This window comes from Scyliorhinus canicula, chromosome 13 (genome assembly GCF_902713615.1).
Source record: "Scyliorhinus canicula chromosome 13, sScyCan1.1, whole genome shotgun sequence".
Classification (NCBI taxonomy): domain Eukaryota; kingdom Metazoa; phylum Chordata; class Chondrichthyes; order Carcharhiniformes; family Scyliorhinidae; genus Scyliorhinus; species Scyliorhinus canicula.
Genome location: NC_052158.1, coordinates 4,730,857 through 4,757,206, shown reverse-complemented (window position 1 = coordinate 4,757,206; position 26,350 = coordinate 4,730,857). Strand labels below are relative to the sequence as shown.

The following is a 26,350-nucleotide window of genomic DNA, read 5'->3' as shown; positions in this document are numbered from 1 at the left end:
CCTGTTCCTCAACATTAAAATAAGCCGACCTGATGTGTGTGTGTGAGACTGTGTGTGTGTGTGTGTAACTGTGTGTGTGTGTGTAACTGTGTGTGTTTGTGTGTGTGTGTGAGAGAGAGATCATCAAAATAAACCAATCTCTTCTGAAATTTAGAAGATCTCAACACCGAGATAGTTCCGTTCTGCTCCGTGGAAACAAATATGGTGGGTTCTCCGCTTCACGACACCGGAAGTGCGATCGGGCGGAGAATCGGGCATAATGCACAAATCGAGGTTTGTGCCCGGCACTGATTCCGACGCCAGGCTCCAGTCCCTCCCTGGCGGTAAAATCAATGTTTGTGCCCTGCAGCCGGCGCATGTAAAACCCTCATTGACATAGATTTAAATCTAATCAGCGGATTGGACACAGTATGCTCCGCCCTTCCACGATGCTCCGCCCTCTCAGGCAGAAGTCACGCGGGTGTGAATTAGTGCAAATATTTCCAAACGGGGACTGGGCTCCATGGCTGCTGGGGGGCAGAGAGAGGGTAATAAACTCTCAAAAAGCCTCAATAACTGTCGGACTTGCTGGGGGTGTCTGCCTGGGCCGGGGGGAGTAACGGGGAGCGACTTGGTGACAGGTCTGTGCACTCGGGGTGTCCCCCTCGGGATCGGGGTGGCCTGGCTCAGACCCCCATTGCTGCAGTCTGGGTTTTAAATACACCCCTTTGCTGCTTCTCACAGGCCCCTGGCTGCTCACTCTGCTGACTGCTCACTGTGTCCTGGGAATGTTCACAGAGCCTCTGGTCATTTGGGAGCCCACCCAGTCACACTATCAGCCAGCCCACCCCTCAGGACCACCAGCTGTCTCCAAGCCCTGCCTGCCCACCGCGCCCCTGCTCCCATCCACCCTGCCCCCGGACAGGTTGTAACAACCTGTGTGTCACACCCAGGGCCCACATCACACTGCAGCTGAGCTCCCAGCAGACACACACTTCCCTGCCTCACCCCCATCTGTAGGACCTGCCCACACACAAGCCTCTAAGCATGGAAGCGATTGGTGGCACACGGTGACCCTCTCCACCCCACAACCAGGTGCCACCCTGCTGGTGGGATAACACACGGCCCACCCAGTGAGGAGACCCACAGAAACCCCACTGGAGGAAACAGGACACGGGCCAGAGAGCCTGTCGCTGACACGGGTTTTGTCACCCACCGGTACCCCTGTCGACAGGGATGGTCGGTGAGGATAGAGCCTCCCCACATCACAGGCCCGGTCCCACTCACTGATGGGGACAGGGGTGCAGTGCGGACGGCAACATATCGGGGGGAGCGGCTGAGGGGTGGGGTGGGGTTTGTGGGGACATGTGGAGGGTGGAGCTGAAGTACAACTCAGGGTCACCGTGTAGCCTGTTGGATTGGGATGGGTTCGGGAATATTCATCGTGCTAACATGTCTTCTCTATTCCCCCCTGCGGAGAATGAATTTTGGAGTCCAGCCAGGAATGCTCGCTATCTACCTGGCCACAGCTGCCGTTACGGACACACGGAGGCTGGAGGCACAGGGCCTGCTCAGGGAGGATCCTGCACAAGACGAGCCTGTCCCAGGAGAGCAGGGCCCAGCCGGTGAGGCTCGAGTGCTGGCCGTCCAACAGGCCGAGGAGGAGGTGTGAAGGAGGCGCCGCATCAGGGCACGTGTTTACCATCGGCGCCTGTCCTTCGAGGAGCTGCCGGACCGCCTGTGCCGCCGAAGACATCGGCTAACCAGTGAGACCAGGTGCCACCTGTGCCAGGCAGTGGTGCAGCTGGCACTGCTGGGGTTTGGAGGAGGCCACCCGCTCCCGGTGGTCGTCTCGGTGACGGTCGCCCTGAACCTCTCTGTCTCTGGGGCTTTCCAGGGGCCGAGCGGGGACCTGTCTGGGATCTCGCAGACATCGGCTCACAGGTACATCCGCGCGGTGACGGATGCCCTATGCACCCGGGCAGCGGACTATATAACCTTCAGTCTGGACCAGGCACACCAGGATGCCCGGGCAGCAGGATTTCCCTCCATTGCTGGCATGCCCCAGGTCCAGGGGGTGATCGATGGTACGCATGTCCCCCTACAAGTACCGGATCATCAGGGGGGTCCTTCATCAATGGGAAGGGATTCCACTCCCTGAATGTGCAGTTGGTGTGTGACCACCAGCTGGACATCACACACGTCTGCCCCCGAATCCCAGGCAGCGGGCACGACGCTTACATCCTGGCGCACTCGTCGGTTCCCGGCACCTTCGAGGTGCTCCCTCAGGTTAGGGGTTGGCTCTTTGGCGACAAGGGTTAACCGCTGAGGTCATGGTTAATGACACCTGTCCAGAGGCCCCAGACCGATTCGGAGACCCGTTATAACGGGGCCCATGCAGAAACCTGGAGCGTCATTGAGCAGAGCATCGGCATCCTCAAGAAGCCATTCCAATGGCTGGACCACTCTAGAACATAGAACATTACAGCTCAGTACAGGCCCTTCAGCCCTCGATGTTGCGCCGACCTGTGAAACCCCTCTAAAGCCCATCTACACTCTTCCCTTATCGTCCATATGCCTATCCAATGACCATCTGAATGCGTTTAGTGTTGGCGAGTCCGCTACTGTTGCAGGCAGGGCATTCCACGCCCGTACTACTCTCTGAGTAAAACTACGCTCTGGTGGGACTCTCCAATATAGCCCCAGGAGGGTCTCTAACATCCTGCTGGCCTGCTGTGTCCTTCATAACATCAGCCAGCAGAGGGCGACATGCTGGAGGAGGAAGGACGCCCGGGCTGACAGGACAGGCCGCCCAACGTGTGCTCCAGGGCCGCCGCTCACGGGGCAACCTCATCACCCCCTGATTGGCCAACAAAGAGGCCTGGTCACCGGCAGCTCCCCGCCCTGTCCTTCCTCCCATACCAACCCCCCCACTTCCATGTGGTGCCCCCTACCCCAGGGCCGCAGATACCTTCCCCGTCCCTCCTCCCTTCACTCCACCTTCCCCGTCCCTCCTCCCTTCACTCCACCTTCCCGTCCCTCCTCCCTTCACTCCACCTTCCCCGTCCCTCCTCCCTTCACTCCGCCTTCCCCGTCCCTCCTCCCTTCACTCCACCTTCCCGTCTCTCCTCCCTTCACTCCACCTTCCCCGTCCTTCCTCCCTTCACTCCACCTTCCCCGTCCCTCCTCCCTTCACTCCACCTTCCTCGTCCCTCCTCCCTTCACTCCACCTTCCTCGTCCCTCGTCCCTTCACTCCACCTCCCCCGTCCCTCCTCCCTTCACTCCACCTTCCCCGTCCCTCCTCCCTTCACTCCACCTTCCCCATCCCTCCTCCCTTCACTCCACCTTCCCTGTCCCTCCTCCCTTCACTCCACCTTCCCTGTCCCTCCTCCGTTCACTCCATCCCACTACCCCAGTTCCCCCTCCCTCCCTCCGAGGGTCCTACCAGTATCCCCACAGGGTGTTGGCGCTGGGTTGGCAGTATCAGCGGGTCTTGTCCACTGGACGGAGGATGATGATGACTCGCTGGGAGATGAGCTCTGGATCTCCTCATCGTTTGACGCAGTCTGACCCCTGCCTTTAGGATCACATTCCACTGTCTGCCCAGATCATCCCTGCATGTGTGCCGGCCAATCCATCTCACAGGCCCATATAGCTTGTGGGGAGGGGGTTTGGGGAGATAGTGAGTGGTAACGGCTCACTCACTGGGTAAGCTGACATACACGGCGGCCTCACACTTCTGGCCCTGTTTCCTGCCACCTCTCACTGAGGGTGACCCCAGGTTCAAGTGTCCTGGGGCCCTGCCCCCGCCATACATTCCAGAAGCTCGATCCCTGTCCGGGCTACAGCTGCTTCCTGGGATCGGGCAGCCCTCCGACCGCCTGCTCCCTCGGGAGTCCCTGCCTCCACCTGATGTGCTGCAGCCTGTGTGAAGTGAGCAGCAGAAGGTGACCCAGGAGCCTCTTCACTAAAATGCCCCCCGAGGTGATAGTCTCTGCGATGGTGGAGGGTGCAGGTGACAGCAGTGACGAGAAGTCGGTGTCTTCCCCGGACTGGTGCTCCGGGGTGTTCTGGGATGTGGCTGGGGGTCAGCGACCCCGGACGGCCCGGCCTCGTCTGATGGTGATCCCGCAAGACAAAAGACAAGAGACACGGTGAGATCTTGGGAAGGAGAGGTCTGTGGGAGAGGGGGTCACTCAGTTGCTGTTGGGACATCAGCTTTGCATTGGGCTCTCACTTGGTTACCACATGCCGACCTCTGTTTCTGAGACGGCCCTTTCCTCTGCCTCGCCCGCGAGCTCCATCGCCTCCTGTTCCCCGGGGGTTTGCACTCTCAGGTCTGGGATGCCCCCGCCGGTTTTCTGCCGCTCCCGGTGATTGTGGGTCACCTTGTCCTCGGGAACACATAAAGGACATGGTGAGACGCATGGAGGTGAGTTCTACGGGAGGTCTGTAGCTGGTGGCATGTGTGTGCCAGGCACCAGGCCAAAGAGGACAATACAGGTGTTGGGGTTTGGTGCAGGGTGGGGTGTGAGGGAGATGCAGGCAGGTGGGTTGTGAGGAGTGAGGGACAGGAGTGATGCCAGGGACACAGAGGTGGTGACTCACCCGAGCTGCCCTCAGGAGATGGTTCATCGTTTTTCGGCACTGGGCCCCAGGCCTCCTGGTGAGGTTGGCAGCACTGACCATCTCTGCCACCTCCTCCCAGGCCCTTTTGATGATGGTGGGCTTGGGTCTCCTGCCTACCCTGGGGAAGAGGGTGTCCTGCCTCTGCTCCACCACGTCCAGCATGCGATTGGCCACTGACTCAGAAAGTCTGGGGGCAGGTCTCCGTGGAGCCACCTTCTTGGCTGGAATGGGAGTGTTTGGGGAGTGGAGCGTTTATAAACAACTCCAGCTTGTCAGGCTCTCCAGCGCTAATTCAGGCTCCAGCGAATCAGACACCAGCGGGAATGGGAATTGCTCTGATTCCCGTGGGAAGAGCACTGGCTCATTTGCATGTCCTGACTCGCTTCCTGAATAGCGCCCCCAAGGGAACGGGATGAGCCGCAATTCAGTCCCCACGGCAACACTCAGGGCGCGATCCAATGGCCACGCTGCGCCCGAAAAGCAGCTCGCCGCGGCTCAGCGTGGACGATAAAAGCCAGGAGACCCCGCTCTCGGGATCTACCCGGCTCACAACGTCCCGTGACATCTAACGTGATCTCTCGAGACGTTGTGATGTGAATCCTGCCCATTGTGGGCGGGGTCACTTTGCAGAAATTGACATATTAAAGCGAGGCAGCTGGTCTCACTTTAATATGCAGATTCCTCAGTTTCCCGAGGTGTGGGATCAATCTCCCTTCACCTCGGAGACCTCGGGCGGGCGCCGTTCGGTACTGATTCCCACAAACAGGTACCAGGCAGAACGGCATCGTGGGGGTCTCCCAGGGGATCAGAGGCCCCCAGGGGCACGCCCACTGGGCAGGGTACCTGTCACGATATGCAGACATGCAGATAATGATATACAGACTGAAGGATCTCAATAAGAATATAATGCGTGAACACTACCCCATCCCGAAGCGGGAGGAACTCACCAGTCAGATGGCACACGCACGTTCTTTCACCAAGTTAGATGCGGCACATGGATTTTGGCAAATCCAGCTGGATGAGTCCAGCAGAAGGCTCTGCACCTTCAACACACCGTTTGGCAGACACTGCTATAACCGCATGCCGTTTGGCATTGTCTCGGCATCAGAGATCTTCCATCGCATCATGGAGCAGATGGTGGAGGGTATTGAAGGGGTTCGTGTGTACGTGGACGACATCATCATATGGTCCACGACCCCTGAAGAGTATGTTTCCCGTCTTCAGCAGGTATTCCGCCGTGTCCATGCCAATGGCCTGAAGCTGAACAGGGCCAAATGTTGCTTTGACATGTCGACACTCAAGTTCCGAGGTGACCAGATCTCTCAGCAGGGCGTGCGCCCGGACACAGACAAGGTCAAGGCCATCAAAGCCATGAAGGTCCCTGAAGACAAGAAGGCGGTGTTGTGCTTCCTGGGCATGGTCAATTTTCTGGGCAAGTTCATCCCAAACATGGCCTCACACACCATGGCCCTACGAAACCTGGTGAAAAAGTTCACTGCCTTTGAGTGGAAGGCAGCACATCAGGCAGAGTGGTTGGAGCTGAAAGCCAAGCTCACCACTGCCCTCGTTTTGCCATTTTTCGACCCAGACAGGGAGACGAAGATCTCGACAGATGCGGGCCAGGATGGCATCGGTACGGTGCTGCTTCAACGCGATGACCCTTCATCCTGGGCACCGGTAGCCTGTGCATCGAGGGCCATGATGCCCACCAAAACAAGGTATGTGCAAATAGAGAAGGAATGCCTGGGTCTTCTCACTGGCAATCTCAAGTTTCACGACAATGTCTACGGCCTGCAGACATTCACTGTCGAGACGGATCATAGGCCTCTGGTCCACATTATCCACAAGGACCTGAACGACATGACGCCTCGGTTGCAGCGCATCCTCCTTAAACTCAGAAGGTACGACTTTGACTTAGTGTACACGCCTGGCAAGGAGCTCATCATCGCTGATACATTGTCCCCCTCCCTCACATTGCCTAGTGAACCGCTGGAAATCATCCGGCAGATTGAATCACAGGTGCAGCTTTGTGCTAGCACCCTCCCGGCGTCTGATGAGAAGGTGGTTCTTATCCGCGAGGAAACAGCCAAAGACCCCCTCTTGGAGCGTGTCATGCACCACCTCGTCAATGGCTGGCAGAAAGGGCAGTGTCCTCAATTTTACAATGTAAAGGATGACCTGACGGTGAGTGATGGTATCCTCCTCAAGCTGGACCGGATTGTCATTCCAGAGCTTGGTGCTCTGCCAAATCCATGCGGGACACCTGGGTGTCGAGAAGTGCAGATGCAGAGCCGGACAGGCTGTCTACTGGCCCGGTATTAGCCAGGACATCTTGAACATGGTCCTCAACTGTGCGAACTGTCAACACTTCCAGCCAGCACAGAGCAAGGAGACGCTCCAGCAGCATGAAATCTAGACCTCCCTGTGGTCCAAGGTTGGCATCGACCTCTTTTGTACGAATGGTCGTGTCTACATTTTGATTATTGACTATTTCTTGAACTAACCTGAAGTCGTGAAGCTCTCAGACCTCACATCTCGGACCATCATCAAGGCCTGTAAGGAGACGTTTTCCCGGCATGGTATCCCACACTGTCAGGAGTGACAATGGCCCGTGCTCCAGCAGCCACGAGTGGTCTATGTTGCCAAGTCATACCATTTCAAACATGTAACTTCCAGCCCACACTATCCGCAGTCCAATGGGAAGGTTGAAAATGGGGTGCACATTGTGAAACAGCTCATCTGCAAGGCCGCGGATTCTGCTTCTGACATCTACCTTGCGCTGCTTGCGTACAGGGCATGTCGCCGGCTCAACTCCCAATGAACAGGGACCTGCGGACGACACTTCCAGCCATACACTTGCCCAACCTGGCTCACCTCCCGGTGCTGCAGAAGGTGCAGCAGCTCCGAAACCAGCAAAAGCAGGGCTATGATGCTCATGCCACTGATTTGCCCGTGTTATCCCCGGCAGACACTGTCAGGATCAAGATACCGGATGGTGGCTGGTCAGCTCCAGCTGTCGTTATTCGACAGGCAGCGCCCCGCTCGTATGTTGTACGTATGGCTGATGGTTCTGATGTGAGATGAAACAGACGGACACTGTGCAAAGTTGCCTGCCCGCAACCGCTTTCTTCTCCATTTCCGTCTGTTGTTTTGCCACCTCCTGATACCTCGAACTACGAGGCCAGCAGTCAGGCTTCTATCCCGCCTGTCAAGGCTCCGTCGTCCCCACCACCACCTCTCCGGTGGTCGACAAGGATCAGACACAAGCCCCAGGGACGGGACTTATCAACATTTGTTTTGTTTGCTATATTCTGTTTTCTCACATTAGACAGCTGTCTTCACATGTAAATACGTTCACATATGCCACGGCTTGTAAAGATGTTAATATACGCCACCACATGTAAGTACGTTCCCATATGCCAACAAAACATTAAAAAAAGGGGAGATGTCGCGATATGCAGACATGCAGATAATGATATACAGATAGGCAGCTAAAGAACACAGAGAACAGGACATGACCAATGAGCAGGCAGGACACTGAGGGGTGGTATCTCACTGTAAAAGGCAGGAGGCATTCACACGCCGCCTCTTTCCACTGATGAACATCTACAGAATGAGTCAGGGTGTCTGTACAGTATCACAACTCCAGCTGGTGCGAACCTTCAATGAGGCGTGGGAGGAGGGGGCTTTGCCCCCGACAATGTCGCGGGCACTGATCTCTTTGATCCTAAAACGGGATAAGGACCCCTTGCAGTGTGGATCATATAGGCCTATCACGCTCCTTAACGTAGACGCTAAGTTGCTGGCGAAGATCCTGGCTACCAGGATAGAGGATTGTGTGCCAGAGTTAATTCATGAAGATCAGATAGGATTTGTCAAGGGGCGGCAGCTCAACATGAATGTGCGGAGACTGCTCAATGTTATCATGATGCCGGCAGTGGAGGGGGAGGTGGAGATAGTGGTGGCGCTGGACGCAGAGAAAGCGTTTGATAGAGTTGAGTGGGGGTACCTGTGGGAGGTGCTGGAGAGGTTTGGATTTGGGGAGGGATTCATCAAATGGGTGAGGCTGCTTTACGCGGCTCCGATGGCGAGTGTAGTCACAAATGGAAGGAGATCGGAGTATTTTAGGCTTTATCGTGGGACCAGGCAGGGGTGTCCCCTGTCCCCCCTGCTCTTTGCACTGGCGATTGAACCGCTGACCATGGCGTTGAGGGAGTCAGGGAAATGGAGGGGTCTGGTGCGGGGTGGGGAGGAGCACCGGGTATCGCTGTATGCGGACGACCTGCTGTTATATGTGGCGGACCCAGAGGGGAAATGCCGGGGGTGATGGAGCTGTTAGCGGAATTTGGGTCTTCTCGGGCTATAAGCTAAACTTGGGAAAGAGCAAGGTATTTGTAGTGCACCCGGGAGATCAGGAGGAGGGAATTGGGAGGCTCCCCTTCAGGAGGGCAGTGAAGAGTTTCAGGTACCTGGGGGAGCAGGTGACCAGGAGTTGGAGGACTCTTCATAAGCTTAACTTCACCAGACTAGTGGAACAACTGGAGGAGGAATTCAAAAGGTAGGACATGGTGCCGCTATCGCTGGCGGGCAGAGTGCAATCCGTCAAGATGACGGTTCTCCCGAGGTTCTTGTTCCTCTTCCAGTGCTCGCCCATCTTTATCCCCAGGGCCTTTTTTAAAAGGGTGACCAGCAGCATCATGGGATTTGTTTGGGCGCATGGCACCCCAAGGGTGAAGAGGTTCTTCTTGGAGCGGGGTAGAGATGGGGGGGTGGGGGGGCTGGCGTTGCCCAACCTCTCGGGGTACTACTGGGCGGCCAATGTGTCGATGGTGCGTAAGTGGGTGATGGAGGGGGCAGCATGGAAACGGATGGAGAGAGCGTCCTGTGGGGATACAAGCCTGGGGGCCCTGGTAACTGCGCCGTGGCCGCTCCCTCCCATGAGGTATACGACGAGTCCGGTGGTGGCGGCTACCCTCAAGATTTGGGAGCAGTGGAGGCGACATCGGGAGAAGTGGGGGGCTCGATGGAGGCTCCGTTAAGGGGGAACCATAGGTTCGTCCCGGGGAACATGGATGGGGGATTTCAGGGATGGTATAGAGCGGGCATTAGACAGCTGAGGGACCTGTTTATCGACAGAAGGTTTGCGAGCCTGGGGGAGCTGGAGGAGAAATTTGGGCTCCCTCCGGGAAACATGTTTAGATATCTCCAGGTAAAGGCATTTGCTAGACGGCAGGTAGAGGGATTCTGTGCGCTCCCCGCGAGGGGGGTGAGTGACAGGGTGCTTTCGGGGGTCTGGGTCGGGGAGGGGAAGATATCCAATATCTACAAGCTTATGCAGGAGGCGGAGGAGGCGTCAGTAGAGGAGCTGAAAACAAAGTGGGAGGGGGAACTGGGGCAACAGATCGAAGACGGGACATGGGCTGATGCCCTGGAGAGGGTAAATTCTTCCTCCTCGTGTGCGCGGCTTAGCCTCATTCAATTCAAGGTGCTGCATAGGGCCCACATGACTGGGACGAGGATGAGTAGGTTCTTTGGGGGTGAAGATAGGTGTATCAGGTGCTCGGGGAGTCCAGCGAACCATGCCCATATGTTCTGGGCATGCCCGGCACAGGAGGAGTTCTGGAAGGGGGTGGCGAGGACGGTGTCAAAGGCGGTGGGATCCAGGGTCAAGCCAGGATGGAGACTCGCGATTTTTGTGGTTGGGGTAGAGCCGGGAGTGCAGGAGGCGAAAGAGGCCGGTGTGCTGGCCTTTGCGTCCCTAGTAGCCCGGCGAAGGATTTTGCTACAGTGGAAGGTCGCGAGGCCCCCAAGCGTGGAGACCTGGATCAATGACATGGCGGGCTTCATTAAGCTTGAGAAGGTCAAATTCGCCCTGAGAGGATCGATGCAAGGGTTCTTTAAGCGGTGGCAACCTTTCCTCGACTTTCTGGCTCAACGATAGGGCACTGGGACAGTAGCAGCAGCAACCCGGGGAGGGGGGGGGGGGGGGGGGGGGGAGACGTTGATTATGTTTGCTTATTTTATTTTAAATTAGATTTATTTAATTTTAATTTATGGTTAAGTTTTCTTGTTTGGGGGGTGGGGGAGTGTGATACATGTGATGTTACGGTTTGGGGGGAACTGCGGGTGTTATGGGGCTCTTAGTTGCATATTATTACTTGTTGCTATACTTGTTATATTTTTATATTTTCTGTAAAAAATTCCAATAAAAATTATTATTATTTTTTTAAATATAATTTTTATTGGAATTCTTTACAGAAAATATAAAACATAACGACAAACAATGAAATGCAACAAAATAACCCACAATAACTGTAACACCCCCAGACCATATGTATCGCATCCCCCCACCCCCCCAACCCCAATGAACAATAAAAGAACTTAAAAATAAATTTAAATTAAATAAACAAACATAGTCATTGTCCGCCCCCCCCCCTTTTCCCTCCCCCTTCCCCCCCTCCCCCCCAGGTTGCTGCTGCTACTGTCCCTGTACCCTATCGTTGAGCCAGAAAGTCGAGAAAAGGTTGCCACCGCGTAAAGAACCCTTGTACCGACCCTCTCAGGGCGAATTTGACCTTCTCAAGCTTAATGAAACCCGCCATGTCATTGATCCAGGTCTCCACGCTTGGGGGCCTCGCATCCTTCCATTGTAGCAAGATCCTTCGCCGGGCTACTAGGGACGCAAAGGCCAGCACACCGGCCTCTTTCGCCTCCTGCACTCCCGGCTCTACCCCAACCCCAAAAATCGCGAGTCCCCATCCTGGCTTGACCCTGGATCCCACCACCCTCGACACCGTCCTCGCCACCCCCTTCCAGAACTCCTCCAATGCCGGGCATGCCCAGAACATATGGGCATGGTTCGCTGGACTCCCCGAGCACCTGGCACACCTGTCTTCACCCCCAAAGAACCTACTCGTCCTCGTCCCAGTCATGTGGGCCCGGTGCAGCACCTTGAATTGGATGAGGCTAAGCCGCGCACACGAGGAGGAAGAATTAACCCTCTCCAGAGCATCAGCCCATGTCCCGTCTTTGATCTGTTGCCCCAGTTCCCCCTCCCACTTAGCTTTCAGCTCCTCTACTGACGCCTCCTCCGCCTCCTGCATAACCTTGTAGATATCAGATATCTTCCCCTGTCCGACGTAGACCCCCGAAAGCACCCTGTCGCTCACCCCCCTCGCGGGAAGCGAAGGGAATCCCTTCACCTGCCGCCTAGCAAATGCCTTTACCTGCAGATACCTGAACATGTTCCCCGGGGGAGCCCAAATTTCTCTTCCAACTCCCCCAGGCTCGCAAACCTCCCATCAATAAACAGGTCCCTCAGCTGTCTGATGCCCGCTCTATGCCAACCCTGAAATCCCCCATCAATGTTCCCCGGGACAAACCTATGGTTCCCCCTTAACGGAGCCTCCATCGAGCCCCCCACTTCTCCCCTATGTCGCCTCCATTGCCCCCAAAACTTGAGGGTAGCCGCCACCACCGGACTCGTGGTATACCTCGTAGGAGGGAGCGGCCACGGCGTCATTACCAGGGCCCCCAGGCTTGTATCTCCACAGGACGCCCTCTCCATCCGTTTCCATGCTGCCCCCTCCATTACCCACTTGCGCACCATCGACACATTGGCCGCCCAATAATACCCCGAGAGATTGGGTAACGCCAGCCCCCCCCCCATCTCTACCCTGCTCCAAGAAGACTCTTCACCCTCGGGGTCCCATGCGCCCAAACAAAGCTCATGATGCTGCTAGTGACCCTTCTAAAAAAGGCCCTCGGGATAAAGATGGGCAAACACTGAAAAAGGAACAAGAACCTCGGGAGAACCGTCATTTTGACGGACTGCACTCTACCCGCCAACGATAGCGGTACCATGTCCCACCTTTTAAATTCCTCCTCCATCTGCTCCACCAGCCTGGTAAAATTAAGCTTATGGAGAGTCCCCCAACTCCTGGCCACCTGCACCCCCAGGTATTTAAAATATCTTCACTGCCCTCTTAAATGGGAGTCTCCCAATTCCCTCCTCCTGATCTCCCGGGTGCACTACAAATACCTCACTCTTGCCTAAATTTAACTTATAGCCCGAGAAGCCCCCAAATTCCGCTAACAGCTCCATCACCCCCGGCATTCCCCCTTCTGGATCCGCCACATACAACAGCAGGTCGTCCGCATACAGCGATACACGATGTTCCTCCCCACCCCGCACCAGACCCCTCCATCTCCCTGACTCCCTCAACGCCATAGCCAAAGGTTCAATCGCCAGTGCAAAGAGCAAGGGGGGCAGGGGGCACCCCTGCCTGGTCCCACGGTAGAGCCTAAAGTACTCCAATCTCCTTCCATTGGTAACTACACTTGCCATCGGAGCCGCGTAGAGCAGCCTCACCCATTTGATGAATCCCTCCCCGAATCCGAACCGCTCCAGCACCTCCCACAGGTACCCCCCACTCAACTCTATCAAACGCTTTCTCCGCATCCAGCGCCACCACTATCTCCGCCTCCCCCTCCACTGCCGGCATCATAATAACATTTAGCAGTCTCCGCACATTCGTGTTGAGCTGCCGTCCCTTGACAAATCCTGTCTGATCCTCGTGTATCACCCCTGGCACACAGTCCTCTATCCTGGTGGCCAGGATCTTCGCCAGCAACTTAGCGTCAACATTGAGGAGTGAGATAGGCCTGTATGATCCACACTGCAAGGGGTCCTTATCCCGCTTCAGGATCAGAGAGATCAGTGCCCGCGACATCGTCGGGGGCAAAGCCCCCCCTCCCATGCCTCATTGAAGGCTCGCACCAACAGAGGGCCCACCAGATCCGCATACTTTTTATAAAATTCCACCGGGATCCCGTCCGGCCCCGGCGCCTTACCTGACTGCATTTATCCAATCCCCCTGACTAGCTCCTCCAACTCTATCGGCGCCCCCAGCCCCTCTACCAGCTCCTCTTGAACCCTTGGGAAACATAACCTGTTCATGAAGCTCTCCATCCCCCCTCTCCCCATCGGAGGTTCTGACCGGTACAGTTCCTCGTAGAAGTCCCTAAAGACCCCATTTACTTATGTCCCCTTCTGCACCACATTCCCACCCCTATCCGTCACTCCACCAATTTCCCTAGCCGCATCTCGCCTGCGGAGCTGATGCGCCAACATCCTGCTCGCCTTCTCCCCATACTCATATACCGTGCCCTGCGCCCTCCTCCACTGTGTCTCCGCCTTTCTGGTGGTCAACAAGTCAAATCTGGCCTGCAAACTACGCCGTTCCCCCAGCAACCCCTCCTCCGGTGCCTCCGCGTATCTCCTGTCCACATCCAGGAGCTCCCTCACCAGTCTCTCCCTCTCCTTCCTCTCCCTCCTTTCCCTATGGGCCCGGATGGAGATCAGCTCCCCCCGGATCACTGCTTTCAGAGCCTCCCAGACCATCCCCACCCGGACCTCCCCCGTGTCGTTGGTATCCAGATACCCCTCAATACTTCCCCGGACCCTCCTACACACCTCCTCATCAGCCAGCATCCCCACATCCAGGCGCCAGAGCGGGCGCTGGTCCCGCGCCTCCCCATCTCCAGATCAACCCAGTGCGGAGCATGGTCTGAAATCGCTATGGCCGAATACTCTGCATCCTGCACCTTCGGGATCAATCCCCTGCTCAGGACGAAAAAATCTATTCGGGAATAGACCCTATGGACATGGGAGAAAAAGGAATACTCCCGCGCTCTCGGCCTCCCAAACCTCCAGGGATCCACCCCTCCCATCTGGTTCATAAACCCCTCAGCACTTTGGCCGCCGCTGGTCTCCTACCCGTCCTTGAACTGGACCGGTCCAGTGGGGGATCCAGCACTGTGTTAAAGTCTCCCCCCATGATCAGGCCCCCCGCCTCCAGGTCCGGAATGCGGCCCAACAAGTGCCTCATGAAGCCGGCATCATCCCAATTCGGGGTATATACATTAACCAGCACCACCTTCTCTCCCTGCAGCCTACCCTTCACCATGATATATCTGCCCTCCTTGTCCGACACCACCTCAGCCGCCTCGAACGCCACCCTCTTCCCCACCAGAACCGCCACCCCCCGGTTCTTCGCGTCCAATCCTGAGTGAAAAACCTGCCCCACCCACCCCTTCCTCAGACGAACCTGGTCCGCCACCTTCAAGCGGGTCTCCTGGAGCACAGCCACGTCCGCCTTCAGCCCCTTCAGATGAGAAAATACCCTAGTTCTCTTAACCGGCCCATTCAGCCCCCTCACGTTCCAGGTAATCAGCCGGATCAGAGGGCAACCTGCCCCTCCCCCGCCGGCTAGCCATAGCTTATCGACTGCTCGCCCCAGGCCAGCTCGCCCCGCCTGACCCGTTCCCCATGGCGATAATGCCTCTCCTCTACCCCCCCAGCCCACACCAGCTCCTTCCTGGCCATTCCAGCAGCAACCCGGTATCCCCCCCCCACCCCCCCCCCCCCCCCCCCCCCCCCCCACCCCCCCAGGCTAGGACCCCTCCTAGCCGCGACGCACCCTCCATGGTACTTCCGTGAGTCAGCTGACTTCTGCTGACTCGGCAGCTCCCGCCAAAACCCATCTCCTCCCGGCATGGGGTCATCACCCTCTTGCCACACCTCCTTGGCACCGCTTCAGCGCGGGAAAGAAAACCAGTGAAGGCCACGCCCCCACCTCCAGCTCCGCCCCCCCCCCCTGCCCCGCAGCGCGGACATCCAGAGGAAAGCCCGCGCTTTCACACTGCCACACCCTACCCTTCTGACACAGCTCCTCAAAATTCAGTTTCACCCCAACCCCCAACCCTGTACAGAAGAGAACATATAAAGCACATACCCCCAACGTTCCCCACATACCCCACACCCGTACCCAACAGACAAACCCACCCGGAAACAGAGCAAAAAGAAAACCAGCATAAAAATAACACCTGCCAAAATTGAAGAACAGCAACAGCGAAAACAGCAACGGCCATAGTGTGTCCCCAGACCCCAGTTCGATTCCAGCTTCTCCGCCTGTACAAAGGCCCACGCCTCCTCCGGGGACTCGAAGTAGTGGTGCCGGTCCTTATATGTCACCCACAGACGCGCAGGCTGCAGCATTCCAAATCTGACCTGCTTGGCATGCAGCACCGCCTTCGTCCGTTTAAACCCGGCCCGCTGCTTAGCCACCTCCGCACCCCAGTCCTGGTAGATTCGCACCACCGAATTCTCCCACTTGCTGCTCCTCTCTTTCTTGGCCCAGCGCAGCACACACTCCCGGTCACTAAATCGATGGAACCACACCAGCACCGCCTGCGGGGGTTCATTTGCCTTAGGCCTCCTGGCCAGCACTCTGTGAGCTCCCTCAAGCTCCAGGGGCAAATGGAAGGACCCCGCTCCCATCAACGAGCTAAACATCGTGATCACGTACGACGGGACATCTGACCCCTCCAACCCCTCCGCCAGGCCCAGGATCCTCAAATTCTTTCGCCTCGTGCGAACGTCCAGCTCCTCCAAGCGGTATTGCCACTTTTTGTGAAGTGCCTCGTGCAACTCCACTTTCCCCACGAGGACCACGGCCTCCTCCTCCCGCTCAGCGGCCTGCTGCTGCAACTCCCGAATCGACACCTCCTGTGCCGCCTGGGTCCCAAGCAGCTTGTTTGTAGTTTCATTCAGGGAATCCAGCAACTCAGCCTTCAGCTCCGCAAAACAGCGCAGAAGAGAGGCCTGCTGCTCCTGCGCCCACTTCCACCGGTCCTCGGGTGTTCCGCCGGCCGCCATTTTGTCTTTCTTCCCCTGCTTTTCTTGGGGAGCTGCTGCAGCTTTTTCCTTTACCCCACTCCGGGTGAGCACCATAAATTTTGGGGAATGCTCCTCTAGACACCTTCCCCCACTGGGACTCGTCGGGACAGCGTCAACTGCTGCTAGAATTCAGCTTTCATAAAGGCCCTCAAGTCAGCTTGAGACCTATAAGCTGGCCCTTCCTCCGCCTGCCTGCTTGTAGAGGCTTTTGTTTGCTGCAGCTTCCGCCCAATCCTGCACTGTTTCTGAGGGTCTGATAACCAAGAAACATTCGATTCCTGGGGGAAAGTACTCCTCGAACATTCACCTACGGCTTTTCATCGAAATTCCAACCCGTGCCGCCCAAAAAGGAGCTCTTTTCTGTAACCTTGGGCAGGAGCTGCCTCAGTGTGCTCACTCACTTCATGCTGCACACCGGAAGTCCAATAAAAATTATTTTAAAAAAAAGAAGGAACACAGCAGCAAGTGGGAGAATTGTGAGCTGTGTGTTTATCAGGACCTGGGAGCGGATTTGGCCAAGAGGCGAGCTGGATTTAATCGGGCAAAAACGGCCCTCTTTAAGAAGGGGGTGAAGTTTGGGATGCTGTACCCAGCCCGTCTGTGGGTCACACATGAGGAACGGGACTTCTACTTTGAAACACCAGACAAAGTATGGATTTTTATTAAAGTAAAGAGGTTGGAGGTGAATTAAAAAACACTGAAGCCTTGGAGATTACTGTGGTGGTGATTTGTTGTGCTGGGCTGTATCAGTATCAGTAGTGCTGTGTGTAATAAGGGGCTGTTTGGATGGCTAAAGGCTAAAGGTAACTTTGTCTTGCAGGGAGCTGGTTGGGGGGGGGGGGGGGGGTGTTCGTTGGGGTTGGTTCTGTTTTTTGGTTGTTTTTTTTTTCTAGAAGTGGCTGTTTCTTCACTGTTTTTTCTGATGTTTGTTTCCTGGGGAATGTGATGCTTTTAATATGTTTGTCCAAGTTGGAGGAGAGGGGAGAGAACAATGGGGAGACAGACTGCTTGGTGCCAGGGGCGGGCGCTATCAAGTCAGCATGGGTCAGCTGACACACTGAAGCACAGTGGGGGGTGAGCAGGTGTTAAGCTGGAGCTGGACTTGGGGGGTTGGGTTGCTAGTGTTGTTGCGAGGGGGGGAGAGGTGGGTGGAGCTGTTTTGCTGACTGGGGAGAAACTGTTACTGAGGGACAAATGGGAGGTCGGGAAAGGCGAATGCCAGAGGGCGGGGATGGGGGGAGGGGGGGGGGGGGCTCGAGGAAGCGGAGGGCGCGAGCTAGAGGCTAGCCTAAAAATGGTGATGGCTAGTCGGCAGGGGGAGGGGCGATAAGCCCCCCCGACCAGGCTGACTACATGGAATGTCAGAGGGCTGAATGGGCCGGTCAAGTGGGCTCACAATGTTTGAGGGGGCTGAAGGCGGACATGGCAATGCTACAAGAGACACACCTAAAGGTTACTGACTAGATGATTTAGGTCGTGTGGAGACTTAGGCAGAGCAATGGCAGATGGAGTTTAATCCGGGCATATGTGAGGTAATGCATTTTGGAAGGTCTAATGCAGGTTGGCAATATCCAGTGAATGGTAGAACCCGCAAGACTATTGAAAGTCAGAGAGATCTAGGTGTATAGGTCCACAGGTCACTGAAAGGGGCAACACAGGTGGAAAAGGTAGTCAAGAAGGCGTACGGCATGTTTGCCTTCATTGGCCGTGGGCATTGAGTATAAAAATTGGCAAGTCATGTTGCATCTACTTGGAGTATAATGTCAATTCTGGTCGCCACAGTACCGGAAGTATGTGGAGGCTTTAGAGAGGGTGAAGAAGAGATTTACCAGGATGTTGCCTGGTATGGAGGGCATTAGCTATGAGGAGAGGTTGAATAAACACGGTTTGTTCTCACTGGAACAACGGATTTTGAGGGGCAACCTGATCTGAGGTCTACAAAATTATGAGGGGCATAGACAGAGTGGATAGTCAGAGGCTTTTTTCCAGGGTAGAGGGGTCAATTACTTGGGGGCATAGGTTTACGGTGCAAGGGGCAAGGATAAGAGGAGATGTACGAGGCAAGTTTTTTACACAGAGGGTAGTGGGTGCCTGGAACTCGCTGCCGGAGGAGGTGGTGGAAGCAGGGACGATAGTGACATTTAAGGGGCATCTTGACAAATACACGAATCGGATGGGAAGAGAGGGATACGGACTCAAGAAGTGTAGAAGATTTTAGTTTAGAAGGGCAGCATGGTCGGCACAGGCTTGGAGGGCCGAAGGGCCTGTTACTGTGCTGTACTTTTCTTTGTTCTTTGTTCAGACAAGATTGAGAAAGGGGTGGGTTAGCCAAGTATAGGGGCTGCTTTAGCACAGGGCTAAAGAACTGGCTTTTAAAGCAGGCCAGCAGCACGGTTCAATTCCCGTACCAGCCTGCCCGAACAGGTGCTGGAATGTGGCAACCAGGGGCTTTTAACAGTAACTTCATTTGAAGCTTACTTGTGACAATAAGCGATTTTCATTCATTTCATTTCCACTCAGGGCTGGACTCAAAGACCAGTGGGGTAGCGATCTTGATCAACAAACGAGTGGCATTCGAGGCTGGGAGAATCGTGTCAGACAAGGAGGGGTAGGTACATAATGGTGAGTGGGAAGTTGGAGGGTGTGCGGGTGGTACTTGTGAACATATATGCTCCGAATTGGGACGATGTGGAATTGATGAGGTGGGTGTTTTGTAAGATCCCAGACTTAGGGTCACATAACCTGATCATGGGAGGAGACTTTAACACAGTCATTGATCCGGAATTGGAGCGGTCAAAATCCAGGACAGGGAGGAGGCCGGCAAAGGAATTTGAAGGGGTTTATGGAACAGATGGGGTGAGTAGACCCATGGAGGTTTGCACGGCCAAGGGTGAAGGAGTTTTCCTTTTTCTCACATGTCCACAAGGTATGCTCTCGCATCGACTTTTTTGTTCAGGGCAGGGCGCTAATACCGGAGGTGGTGGATACTGAGTACTCGCCAATCGCAGTGTCGGATCATGCCCCACATTGGGTGGATCTTTTTAAAAATAAATTTAGAGTACCCAATTAATTTTTTCCAATTTAAGGGCAATTTTGCGTGTTCCATCCACCTACCCTGAATATCTTTGAGTTATGGGGGTGAAACCCACGCAAACAAGGGGAGAATGTGCAAACTCCACACGGACAGTGACCCAGAGCTGGGATCGAACCTGGGATCTCGGCGCCGTGAGACTGCAGTGCAACCACTGCACCACCATCCTGCCCTCATTGGGTGGATCTACAGATTAGTGTGGAGCGAGGGCAACGCCCACTGTGGAGGCTGGTTGTGGGGTTGCTAGCGGATGAAGCGATCTGTGGACGGGTTAACAAGTCCATCCAGAACTACCTGGAAACAAATGATACAGGGGAGGTCTCTGCAGCCACGGTTTGGGAAGCTTTGAAGGCAGTGGTCAGAGGGGAATTAATCTCGATACGGGCCCACAGAGAAAAGGGGGACCAGGCTGAGAAGGACAGGTTAGTGGAGGAGATACTCCAGGTGGACAGGAGATACTCGGAGGACCCGGACACGGGGCTACTGAGGGAGCGGCGGATGTTACAGGCGGAGTTTGGGCTGTTGACCACAGGGAAAGCGGTGGAACAGTTGAGGAAGGCAAGGGGGCAATTTATGAGTACAAGGAAAAGGCAAGCAGAATGTCAACACACCAGCTCAGGAAAAGGGAGGCGGCCAGGGAGATAGGTAAAGTAAAGAGTAGAGGCAGGAATACTGTCCTGGACCTAGCAGGGGTAAGCGAGGTGTTAAAGGACTTCTAGAGTAAATTATATGAGTCGGACCCCCTGGCTGGGGTGGAGGGGATGAGGCAATTTTTTGATCAGTTGAGGTTTCCAAGGAGAGATGAGGATCTGGTGGAAGGGCTGGGAGCCCCAATTGAGATTGAGGAATAATCAAGGGGCTGGAGGGCATGCAGTCGGGCAAGGCCCCGGGGCCTGAAGGCTACTCGGTGGAATTTCATAAGGAGTTTTCAGAGATATTGATCCTGAAACGGGAGGAGGATCCGGAGCAATGCGGGTCATACCGGCCAATTTCTCGACTGAATATGGATGCCAAACCGCTAGCGAAAATACTGGCCACAAGGATAGAGGACTGTGTCCCGGGGGTGATAAAGAAGACCAGACGGGATGTGTAAAGGGCAGGCAACTCAAGGCCAATGTTCTAAGGCTTTTAAATGTTATTGTGATGCCCTCGGAAGGAGAGGAGGTGGAGGTGGTGGTAGTGATGGATGCGGAGAAGGCATTTGATCAGCTGGAGTGGAATTACCTGTGGGAGGCGGTGGGAAGGTTTGGGTTTGGCGAGGGCTTATTGACTGTGTGTGGTTGCTCTATCAGGCACCAGTAGGGAGTGTGCGTATGAACTGGCTGAGATTGGGTATTTTAAACTACACGGAGGGACGAGGCAAGGGTGCCCCTTCTCCCCATTACTGTTTGCTCTGGCCATAGAGCCATTGGCCATGGTGTTGAGAGCCTCTAGGAACTGGAAAGGGCTGGTTCGGGTGGTGGGGGGGGGGGGGGGGGGGGGGGGGGTGGAGCACCGGGTCTCGCTTAACGCAGCTGACCTGCTCATGTATATTTCATACCTGTTGGGAGGGGATGGGGGAAGTAATGCGAATCCTGGAAATATTTTGCAATTTTTCAGGGTATAAATTGAACATGGTGAAAAGCGAGATGTTCGCGATCCAGGCAAGAGGACAGGAGAAGAGACTGGGAGAGCTGCTACTAAGAATGGTAGGGAAGAGCTTTCGATATTTGGGAATCCTGGTGGCCCGGGAATGGGAGGCACTGCACAAGTTAAACCTATCCCAGTTGGTAGAACAAATGGAAGGGGACTTTAAGAGATGGAACATGGTCCCGCTATCACTGGCGGGGAGGGTGCAGACCGTGAAAATGATGGTCCTCCCCAGATTTCTGTTTGTCTTTCAGTGCCTCCCCATCTTGATCCCAAAGGCCTTTTTCAAGCGGGTGAATAAGGTTATTTTGGGCTTTGTGTGGGTGGGTAAAACCCCGCAAATGAAGAAAGTGTTGCTGGAGCGCAGTCGGAGAGAGAGTGGGTTGGCGCTGCCGAACTTCTGCAATTACTACTGGGCAGCTAATATAGCCATGATTAGGAAGTGGGTAGAGAGGGAGGGGTCGGCATGGGAGTGGATGGAGGCGGCGTCATGTAAAGATACCAGTTTGGGAGCACTGATAACGGCACCTCTTCCGTTCTGGCCGGCCTGATACTCCACAAGTCCGGTGATGGTGGCGGCTCTGAGAATCTGGGGGCAATGGAGGAGATATAAGAGAGTGGAGGGAGCATCGGTTTGGACCCCGATTTATAATAATCATCGGTTTGTTCCGGGTAGGCTGGATGGTGGGTTCCGGAGATGGCAAAGGGCAGGAATTAGAAGGATGGGGAATCTATTTATAGATGGGAGCTTTCCCAGCTTGAAAGCCTTGGAGGATAAATTTGAATTGCCAGCAGGGAATGGGTTTAGGTATTTGCAGGTGTGAGACTTCCTGAGAAAACAGGTGCCGGCCTTTCCGCTGCTGCCGCCATGGGGGATACAGGATAGAGTAGTTTTCAGTACCTGGGTGGGAGAGGGGAAGGTATCGGATATTTACCAGGAGCTTTCGGAGGCGGAGGAAACTCCGGTTGAGGAGCTTATCGGCAAGTGGGAGGACGAGCTAGGAGGAGAGATAGAGGCGAGTCTATGGGTGGATGCCCTAAGCAGGGTTAATACATCCTCATCATGTGCCAGGCTCAGCCTGACACAGTTCAAGGTAGTCCACCGGGCACACATGACAGTGGCTAGGATGAGTACGTTTTTCGGGGTAGAGGATAGGTGTGCGAGGTACGCGGGAAGCCCAGCAAATCATGTCCACATGTTTTGGGCTTGCCCGAAGCTTAGAGGGTTTTGGCAGGGTTTCGCTAAGGCAATGTCCACGGTACTAAAAACATGGGTGGTGCCGAGTCCGGAGGTAGCGATCTTTGGAGTGTCGGAAGAGACAGTAGTTCAGGGGGCGAAAGAGGCCGACGTCTTGGCCTTTGCCTCCCTGGTAGCCCGGAGATGGATTTTGTTAATGTGGAGGGACTCGAAGCCCCCGAGTATAGAGACCTGGGTTAGTGACATGGCTGGGTTTCTCAGTCTCGAGAAAATAAAGCTCGCCTTTAGAGGGTCAATGGTCAGGTTCACCCGGAGGTGGCAGCCGTTCGTCGACTTTCTCGGGGAAAATTAAAATGTCAGCAGATGCAGATTTCCAAGCGGGGGCGGGGGAGAGGGCCGGATTGTTGTTTTATGGTTGGGGTGTGTGAAGATTGGGATGGGGAGGTAAATGTTTATTATACCATGTTGATGTCATTGTTAATGTTATTATTATAAAATTTTACAAATATATCAAATATTTTTTAAAAAATAAATAAATAAATCAGGACAGAGGAACTTATCTGAGTTTTACCAGGGTTAATGACATCCAACATTCCTCGCCATCCTGGTAATGGGAAAGGGCTGTTGAATTTTCCGATGGACAGGACACCATCTGCTAGTGACAGCATTTTAATCTCATCGCTAATCCTGTAAATATTAAAGAGTTGATTATAAATTGACCAGAAACACTTTGCTGAGTAATTTTACCAACTTGCTCTGAGTTTCAGTAAAGTTCATGTCCTACCTCCTCTTCCGAGATGCTACCTCCTGAAATAAACAAAACACAAATCTGAGTTGACAGAGACGGACTGTCTATATCCAGAAAGCAGAAATGACCCTCACATTGCGACAAGCTGCTGAGAATTGTCAATTCCCATTGCTGCAGACATGGAATAGAAAGAGGATGTTACACAAAGGATATTGAAGCACAGGAGAAAGTATCAAAAAGATTGACAGCAACTGAGAGGCTTCAACTAACAGCAAAGATTGATCAACTTTACTGTAGAAAAGAGAAGAGCTGATAGAGATCTTTCAAATGATGAAAGGGGTCGGATTTGAGATATTCAGTGAAGATGTTTCCACTTGTAGAGAATCCAGAAAAAGGGACAGAAATGAAAAATGAAATGAAATGAAAAGTGAAAATCGCTTATTGTCACGAGTAGGCTTCAATGAAGTTACGATGAAAAGCTCCTAGTCGCCACATTCCGGCACCTGTTCAGGGAGGCTGGTACGGGAATTGAACCGTGCTGCTGGCCTGCTTGGTCTGCTTTAAAAGCCAGCGATTTAGCCCAGTGAGCTAAACCAGCCTCAACGTAATATTGTTACAAATACATCCAATGGGGAGTTCAGGAGAAACTTCTTTCCCGAGAGAGTGATGAGAATGTGGAACTGACTATCACATGGGGTGGAATTTACTCCAGTCTGTCACAGCAGTGAGCATGGTGTCCGGACATAGGGGGCTGGATTCTCCGACCCTGCGGCTATCTCTGCAGGATCCACCTGGTCTTACGACCAGAAAGTCGGCGCCACCCCCGCACCGATCCTCTGCCCGGTGGGGGGGTTCACAGCCGCGCAGGGTGAAGCCCCCAGCTTTACCTGCGGATCAGGCCAGGGAATGGCTGAGTCCGTGGCCGCGTATGTGCACGGCGGCGGCCTGCAGCAGCCACGCTGGGCAACATGGCGCCGGCCGCCTGCAGACCCGACCCTGCCAAAAACTGCTCCCCTGTAATCAGCCTTGCCAGCCCCGGACCACCCCCCCCCCCCCCCCGGCCGAAGCTCCCCCTGCCAGCGGAACGTCTCACTCCCTTCCCCCCCTGACTGTGAAGGGGCAAACTCCAAGGGTCTGACACTACAGTCAAGGAGGAGGGTCGAGAAAGGTCAACCTGGCTCCCGGGCCTACAATTCACACCAGAAGGAGCAGCCGGGTGGGGAATTGGAATTTATCAGCCAAATCCCAGGGGGATTGGGGCTGAGGTTTTTAAAATAACTTCGGGGTAACAACCAAATCCTGGGGGGATTTGGGTTTGAAATAAGGAAGGTTTGGGCTGAAATGTGGGGTTTTGTCTGTGGATTTTCAGGAGAGGCTTTTTAATAAGTTGTGGTGATTTGTGTGTTTATGTGGAAGCCGAGGTTAAACTGTGGAGGGATTTAAATTGGAAAAAAAACAATTAAATGCTGTGTAATGTTATTTACACTAGTTTAGAGCTCTTTGTATTCAGGTATTGGGAGTGTTTTTCTAAAAACAAGTTTGTGGTTGAGTCTGCGTAAGTTAATATAGAACATAAAACAGTACAGCACAGAACAGGCCCTTCGGCCCTCAATGCTGTACCGAGCATTGTCCGAAACCAAGATCAAGCTATCCTACTCCCTGTCATTCTGGTGTGCTCCATGTGCCTATCCAATAACCGCTTGAAAGTTCCCAAAGTGTCCGACTCCACTATCACAGCAGGCAGTCCATTCCACACCCTAACCACTCTCTGAGTAAAGAACCTACCTCGGACATCCCTCCTGTATCTCCCACCCCGAATCTTATAGTTATGCACCCTTGTAACAGCTACATCCACCCGAGGAAATAGTCTCTGAACGTCCATTCTATCTATCCTCCTCATCATCTTATAAACATCTATTAAGTCGCCTCTCATCCTCCTCCGCACCAAAGAGAAAAGCCCGAGCTCCCTCAACCTTTCCTCATAAGACCTATCCTGCAAACCAGGCAGCAGCCTGGTAAATCTCCTTTGCACCCTTTCCAATGGTTCCACATCCTTCCTATAGTGAGGTGACCAGAACTGTACACAATACTCCAAATGTGGTCTCACCAGGGTCATGTACAGTTGCAGCATAACCTCACGGCTCTTAAACTCAAGCCCCCTGTTAATAAACGCTAACACACCATTGGCCTTCTTCACGGCTCTATCCACATGAGTGGCAACCTGCAGAGATCTGTGGACGTGAACCCCAAGATCTCTCTGTTCCTCCACATTCCTCAGAACCCTGCCGTTGACCCTGTAATCCGCATTCAAATTTATTCGACCAAAATGAAAATGAAATGAAATGAAAATCGCTTATTGTCACAAGTAGGCTTCAAATGAAGTTACTGTGAAAAAGCCCCGAGTCGCCACATTCCGGCGCCTGTTCGGGGAGGCTGGTACGGGAATTGAACCGTGCTGCTGGCCTGCCTTGGTCTGCTTTCAAAGCCAGCTCTTTAGCCCTGTGCTAAAGTAGCCCCTATATTTGGCTGACCCACCCCTTTCTCAATCTTGTCGAATCACCTCGCACTTATCAGGGTTAAACTCCATCTGCCATTTTTCGGCCCAGCTCTGCATCTTATCAATGTCTCTTTGCAGCCTACAACAGCCCTCCCCTCATTCACTAATCCACCAATCTTGGTGTCATCAGCAAATTTACTGACCCACCCTTCAGCCCCCTCCCCCAAGTCATTGATAAAAATCACAAATAGCAGAGGACCCAGCACTGATCCCTGTGGTACACCGCTGGTAACTGGTCTCCAGTCTGAAAATTTTCCATCCACCACCACCCTCTGTCTTCTATCTGATAGCCAGTTACTTATCCAATTGGTCAAATTTCCCTCTATCCCACACCTCCTTACTTTCTTCATAAGCCAATCATGGGGAACCTTATCAAACACTTGGAACACTTCCTCAGTGTTTCCCCCCCTACCCCCTCCTCTAACCAAAAAATAAAAACAGCAACCGCGGTCGTTGGGAAGCGGGAGCAGCCTCCGGATTTTCAGTGGGAGCAGGGGCCTGTCAGGAAGGTGAGTGAGTGCCTTTAAATTTGCTTAACTTTCAGCAGGAGCGGCCTCCGGATTTTCGGCGGGAGCAGGGGCCTGTCGGGAAGGTGAGTACCTGTATACAAGTCGGGTGGTTGCTAAACCCGAGACACTACACTTGCAGTGTCCCCCCACCCTTCCACCTCCTCTAACCTAAGGGGTTGAGGGAATATCAGGTAAGCTCTTCCTTTCTTTTTCTTGTTTTTTATCTAGAGGGGATGGCAGGGAAGACAGTACAATGCTCCTCCTGCAGA

The 26,350-nt window shown here is 54.3% G+C and overlaps 1 protein-coding gene and 1 pseudogene across 1 annotated transcript in view; one reads left to right on the top strand and one right to left on the bottom strand.

The window, feature by feature from the left end:
* LOC119975844 (zinc-binding protein A33-like) overlaps positions 1-26,350 on the top strand; it is a 413,200-nt gene that overhangs the window by 195,371 nt on the left and 191,479 nt on the right. The gene's annotated exons all lie outside the window — the stretch shown is intronic.
* The window catches only part of LOC119976435, a 93,031-nt pseudogene that overhangs the window by 1,009 nt on the left and 65,672 nt on the right, over positions 1-26,350 (bottom strand).